Genomic DNA, 6,861 nt, shown 5'->3' with positions numbered 1-6,861 from the left:
GAGCCCACGACAGAGCCCGCCCTGCCCTCCATCCAGCCCGTAGCCAGCCCTCCAATTGCTAGCCCTCTGCCCCAGCACCCAGACCTCAGCTCAGGGCATTTAAACAGACCCCCCCCATGGGACCAAAAGCCAGAGAAACAGCCCACGGCGTGGCCACAGCCCCGGAACGGGGAACTCGTCACATCAGCTGTAGCACCAAGTCTTATCACGAGGAACTGAACAGACGCAGGTTAAATCCATCAACAGTTTATTCAAAGAGCAAAGGTGGCACAGGGCGGGGTCAGGCAGCCGGGGGCAGGAGAGGGGTGGGGGGGCCTTCCCGGCCAAGCCTGTGGCTCTGCCCTCCGGCTCCCACATCCGACCTCGAATTATCCAGCTGAGTCATTTCTTATTCTGAGTCACTGAGAAAAACAAGACTCTGAATCACGCCATCCAATCCACAGATCCCGAAGTGGACCCTCCAACCCAGAAGCTCCATGGACCCCGTGACAGCTCCTCACTCTCCCCACGCAGCGTGTCCAACCCATGGGACCCAGGTCACAGACAGCATCCCACATCGGGCTGGGCCAAGCCGAAAAGGGCCTTACCGGGGGCACCGGGGAGCCTGGTGTGGTCACTGCGGGCCAGACTGGCCCCGACTCCGCCCTCCAGGACCAGGGACACCCAGGAAAACATCGGAGGGTCTGACGGTCCATCTTCCTGGACACAACGCATTTCGCAAGCGGACTCAGAAGAGAAAGCGGTGCTCTGTGTGAGGGGGTGGCCTTCAGCTGCAATGCGAGCGCAGCCGCTGGGCCCACCCCCTGCCCCTCCTCAGAGCACAGCCACCAGAGTCAGCCCCTCGGACACCGTGGAGGGAGCCCCAGCGTCAGAGGCTGGACCAGTCCAGGCTTAACTCTTAACGCAGCTTCCCGGGGGGCCGGTTTCCACTGCGACCTCACCCTCAAAGCCGGGATGCTCAGGGCACGTGGCTCTGACTGTCCCATGCCGCCTTCGGAGAAGAGAGGCCCAGGGTTCCAGGGTGCTGCGCCCCGGGCTCGGCCGCCGTCCAGTTTGCTTTCACTTGCGGGCGCTTCTGGACCTTCCCTCGCCGGCTTTCGCCGCCGCCTCCCCCCACGCACGTCCTAACAGAAACCACAGGTTTATTTTCAATCTCTCCTGCTCCTCTGACGAAGGGCTCACTTGGAGGCTTCTGTGCAGTCGCGGGGGTTGGTGGGCTCCGCGTTCTCGCACATGCGGCAGACACATTTCTCAGCTCTCTGGAATTCATTTCCTTGAGCAGACTTTACAGAACGTAATTCATGGGTTTATGTTGGTTAAGAATACATTTCCCCTCGCTTGCCTATCTAGATATCAGGGTTTTTATTATTTTGATAAGTTTTTAAGCTAGAATGGAATTTATAATCCAGCAAACCCTCCTTAAAAGATTGTAAATCACACCTCTTCCACCCTGAAAAATTGTTTCACTTTGGCAACACATGTATAAGGCGTGAATAATCAAATGTGCCTTATAAAATCTCGGCAAGGTGCCTTCATAATGATATAAAAACCAGCCATAGTTCCAGGGGGCAGCATTAAGTCACTTTTATTGTTAAGGGGTTTCAAGGATTCGTTGCGCCACACAAGTGCAGGCTGCTTGCTAAAACAGCGCGTTTCAGGTGCTCCAGAGCTGCCTTGGCTGCTAGACAGCAGACACCTCCCCACCCCACGGCGGTCCCTCCGTGCGTCGCTAAGTGTGGACAGCAGTGTGTGGACGTCTCCGCCCACTGGGAAGGGCGCTGCTTAGCGCGGTACACTTGTCCTGAAGCTTCCTCTCAGCTAGTAAACCGACCACAGGGAGCTGGACAGCAGTGACCACTGGGGAACGCCTGCTCTCCGCTCCTTCTCTGCCCCTCACACGACGCCCTCACGTGATGGTTCTGGGATGAGGTGGGGCTGTGTTGCTGTGGGTAAATGGAGAAGCTTTTAAAGTCTTTCATATGCAGGAGGCTGTTTATACACAAATGAGCGCAGAACCTCGGTCCAGTGCCATGCCGTTTTTTTCTAACAAAGAAGCTGCCTTCTGCCTTTCCAGTGTTCTTACTGTTTCCTGGAAAACAGAAGAACACGGATTTAAGCCCAAGGAGGAGCCATCCCTGGGTGGCCTGCAGTGCGGCTTGCCGTCACCACCTTTATTTTGGACACTGATTCCTCCTTGGGCTCCGGCTGTGGCTCCCCACTCCTGTCCCCCCACCCGCCCGTTGGGCTCACTCACTCAGGCACCCGTGTGCGGAGGGCAGCGGGGCTGGGGGGCTGTGGTGGCGCTGACAGCGGGTCAGGGCCCCCTGTGCCCCAGGATGACAACACTTCCCTCTCAGCCTCTCCAGGGGTCAGCAGATAACCCCCGAGTGGCCTTATCTTTGCCCTTCCTGCCCGCTGTCCCCTGAGAAGGGCCAGAGCACAGAGGGGCCCCAGAGGAGAGCAGAGATAGGGGAGCCTCGGGCCACAGCCCCGCTGCTGCCCACAGAGCCCCCCCACCCCTGGTCCACACCGATTCACGCTAAGTCACACGGATTCCTGCATCTCCTGACCCTGCAGAACCAAGCACCAAGGGGTCCCCGGAAAGGACAGTCATGGGCCCCAGAGGACAAGGCACGGCAGGTGCCTGCCCAAGGCGGGGTCTGGCCTCCCCCATGAGGGGCCCGGACGTCACCCGCCCAGCAGGTGAACAGGCAGCTCCTGCCTGTAACCTGTGTGGTCACAGAGGATCTGGAGGAGCCGTGGGGGAGGGGCCGCGGGGGGAGGGGCACTGAAGGGGGTCTTCTCCCCTCATTACCAGGGAGGCAGCCGGGACCCCTCTGCCCTTTGACTCTGTGTTGGTTTCCACAAACCAGGTGGCTTACAGCGACAGCAATGTGATTTCTCCCAGTTCTGGGGGTGGAGCCCAGAAGAAGCCAGAGACCACGGGGCGGCAGGGCTGCCCCTCGGGAGGCTCTGGGGGGGTCCAACCCAGGCCTCTGTCCCGCGGCTCTGGCGTTCCTTGGTGACTGTCAGCTGTGGACCCCTTCCCCAGGCTCTGCCTCTCTCTTCACGTGGCTTCTCCCTGTGTCTTTGCCCAAATGTCCCTTTTATAAGGACACCAGTCCCATTGGATTTAAGGCCCACCCTCGTCCACTACAACCATCCTAACCTGATGACATCTGCCAAGACCCGATTTCCAAACGAGGCCACAGTCACAGGCTCCAGCAGGACATGGCTTTGGGAGCCGCCACTCAGCCCAGCTCAGGCCCCACTGAGCCCAAAGCACTGAGCCCCGGACACCTGAGCTCAGCATCCGTCCCGCCCCCTCCCGAGGCCTCAGGGGGACCGGGGGGGTTCACACCGCCCCGACACGTGGAGCGGGACAGCCTGGCTCCAATCCCCCCCGGCGTCGGTGGGGACAGAGTCTGACGTCTCTGTGTGGTGGGGGCTCGACCAGGGGACCCTCCTGGGTTTGCACACTTCACCTCAGGAGCCCCGTCAGGGTGTATTCAACACCCTCCCAGCCTGAGCTGGCACAGGGTCCACGTCTCTGCACAGGGGAGCGCGGTCTCCGCGGACCCATCCTGACCTCTGCATCCTGCCAGGGACACGCTCCCCGGTACCCACCCAGCTCCCCCGGGAGGCTGGGTCCCCGTCCCCGGCACGCATGGAGGCCAGCCCTCGTCTGCAGAGGGCTCTCCCGTCTCAAATGGTGATGGACCCCAGCGCCCAGCAAGATGACAGATATGAAGTGCCGTCCACGTGACCCTTCAGGGGCTCCGCTCAAACCAACGGCCGGAGGCGCTGGTCCGGCGGCAGAGAACCTGGAGCAAGGAAACCAGACACACGGCGACATCAGAGGGGGAGAGGGTCGTGTATCAGCTGTGAGGAGAGCACCCAGGACAACCCCCGCACGGGAGACGTAGCATCTGGGGGAGAGTCCGCGGGCCGGGGCAAAGGGCGGAGAAGGTCAAGCGAGGCGCTAATAGTCCTGCTTTTCCATTTTCTTATCGATCAATATTACATTTTTTCGAAGCTAAAACGCAACAGCAGAGTTACAGCTGACCTTTCCGTCACCCTTCCGTCGTGAATACAATCACAACAGAAGAACAAATGACTTTATAAGCCCAGCATTTCTCTGGTCCCAGCCCCTGGGTGAGCGAAAAATCTTCGAAGCTGGTTGCGTTTGAAAATGGGAAGAATGAGCTTCTCTACCAATTAGACACCGGAGGACACCCTCACCTCCAAAAACAAACCACGCCGCGGGTTTGTGACGGCCGCCCCGAGCCCGGCCGTCTCGGAGGGCTGGCTGCGCGCTCCGGTGAAGGCCCGGCCCGCCTTCCGGGAGGCGCCCCGGGGCTGCATCGCTGCCGCGGACCAGACCACACCTTCTTCCCCGAGATGGGATGTCGGCCACCTTCAGAAACGCTTCCTACAACCCGCAGAGGAAGGCCCGCCCGGAGGGAAGATCCGCTGTGGGTTCCAAACCTCCTTCAGGGCGGCGTGGGCTCTGAGGGAACTGAACCAAACCAGGCAGGCAGGCGTCCCACCCACGCTTTGCACGAGGTTTTCGCGGGGGCGGCAGGGGGTTTGCCCGATCGTTTGCGGCCTGAGAGTTCCACCAGCTTCCCCGGGAAACAGTGCACTGGACCATCACCTTCGTGAGGTTTCAGGGACAACGGGGCGGCTGAAAGCTGAGACTCAGACGGGTTTGGCGTCAGAATCCCAGAGCAGGCCTTCGCGGCTGCCTGGCCAGCCGGCTGCCGGGCCCCTGCCCGGGGCCTGCCGCCCGGCCTGGCCTGTTCGCACGTGTCCAGCTTCCACGCCTAGATCCGCTCTCCGAGTGGAGAGGTCCTCCGCTGCCCGTCCCGAAGTGTCCCTGCTCAAAACGAGAACATGAATCACGAGAACTGATTCTAACAGGCTTCTGGATTCACAGTAAATAAACAATTTCCCTGAAATTAAGACGTGGATTTTCTTTAAATCTTGTGAGTGACAGCAATTGGCTTAATAAGAGAGCTCTGCGGCCACGCGACCAGGAAACCTGCCTGACGGGACGGGTCGGGTCGGCGTGGCCGCAGTCCCCCGTCAGGCTTCCAGGGACGCAAGTGTGCAGGTGCGAGGCTGCACTGCGGGGGTCGCGTCCTCCACGTTCGCACGTGGTTTTACTCTCACGTGAGTAGAAATTAACTTGACTCTCATATATTAAAATCCGAGTCTCATGAACACAAAGATTGTTTCCGACTGAAATGATTAATATAATATTTTTAGGGAAGGCAGTTTTTTTTATGTCATACTCTACTTGTTTGACTTTTCTTAAAAATAAGGGAGTTCCGGTGCGGCTGATGGTAAATAATTTTTAAACTACGTGCGTGAGGCCACGACTCGCGACGCCGACGCAGCTGCAGCTGAGCTGCCTCTTTCATTTGTCCTTCTAAAGTCAAGATCGGGTTTAGGGGACATTTTCCAAATTAAAGACGGTTAAAACTACTTGTTGCACAGACTCTCAGGGCTGTGGGCTGCTCGGTCCCCCTGCAGAAACGGGAGCGACGACACAGCCGCGGACGGGTTCACGCTGGGCAGCGCGCCAGCCTCCGGCCAGGTCTGGAGAGTTGAAGGGAAGTCAAGAGCAGGGCTCGGGCTTGGGTCAGTCCAGCCAGGACGCAGAAGCCTGGGGTCGCCTGGGGCTGAGCGGCCAGAGGCGTCACTTCCCTCCCCCCCCTTGCCCAGCACCCCCTGAAGGAGGACCCTGGGAAGCGAGGCCAGGCGGAGAAGGAAGAGGCCCAGCTGGCCACGGGGTGGCTGCCTGCTCACGTGGCCCCTCTGCACGTACTGGAAAGGCCACTCTTTCTTCCGGGTGTCAGAGCCCTCAGGCCCCGGTCCGAGGGGCAGAGGCCCCCCGCCCCACGTGGGTCCTGTGAGCTGGGAGCACAGCTGGAGCCTTGCCCTCTGGGCCCCTGCGACCCTGCCGCCTGGGCTCCAGTCTGCACAGGGAAGAGGGGTGCAGGCCGGGAGGGCCAGCGTCCGCGGAGCCTGCCCACAGGTGGGGCTCTCTGACACCCCAGGACGGTGAGTGGGGGTCGTGGGCTCAGGGGTGAAGCCTTGAAGTGACCGTGTCCCCGGGGAGTGTGAGTGACAGGGCGGGGGTCTCCCAGCTGAGGTGGGGCCAGCAGCGTTTGCTAGAATGGAGGCCTGGTCCAGAGCTGTCCCCCGGCCGGGCCACTCAGCTCTCGTGAGAAGCGTGGACCCTCCACACCAAGGGTGGCACAGGGAGGCCTGGGGCCCTGCAGAAGGGCCCCGGGGCTGTAATTACTTGGAACTCAGTGTGGCATTTGTGAGCGTGGAAAACACACACACGTCTATCTTTCTTGGCAAACGATGATTCCAGGACACGTTAAGCTTCGTTTAGCTGAGCATGCGCGACCTTTGTGAAACTTCTCTTTCTTGTGGTTTGAGGCTGAATGCACGGCGGGCGGCAGCTCCCACCACACCCGCATCCCGCGTGGGAGCTGGAGCTGGACAGAGCCCCCCACCCTGGGCCGTGGGGGTCCCTCTGGCTTCCCCGGAACTGCTCCTGGACTCCGGTCCTCTGCCACGCAGAAACGGTCCTGGGGGTCCCCGGACACATTCATCAAAAAGGGAGGGCTTCTGTTGGTCACTTGCTTTTAGGGTAAGAAAAGTGGCTTTCAGGTCTCTACCCCTCCACCAGTGCCTTTGCTCAACGTGGTTGTCAAAGTTCACAGAACACCTGTGATCGGAGGCATCAGCATTCTCAGTGCAGAGTACGTGGGTCAGAGAAGCCAGCGAGCACTTAAAGGCAATGAAATTAGCTGGGAAATTACAGTCCGTTTGTGGGGTCTT

The 6,861-nt window shown here is 59.9% G+C and overlaps 1 long non-coding RNA gene across 3 annotated transcripts in view; it reads right to left on the bottom strand.

The window, feature by feature from the left end:
- Positions 1-264: 264 nt before the first annotated feature.
- Positions 265-6,861, bottom strand: part of LOC116660356 — a 31,741-nt gene continuing 25,144 nt past the window's right edge. For 2 of the 3 annotated variants that reach the window (XR_004315793.1, XR_004315795.1), the window contains exon 3: positions 265-2,089. This is a non-coding gene — a long non-coding RNA (uncharacterized LOC116660356). The remainder of the gene's footprint in view (positions 2,090-6,861) is intronic. The other variant, XR_004315792.1, reaches the window with a different exon arrangement.

This window comes from Camelus ferus, chromosome 3, assembly GCF_009834535.1.
Source record: "Camelus ferus isolate YT-003-E chromosome 3, BCGSAC_Cfer_1.0, whole genome shotgun sequence".
Taxonomy (NCBI): domain Eukaryota; kingdom Metazoa; phylum Chordata; class Mammalia; order Artiodactyla; family Camelidae; genus Camelus; species Camelus ferus.
This window is presented reverse-complemented; position numbering and strand designations above follow the sequence as displayed.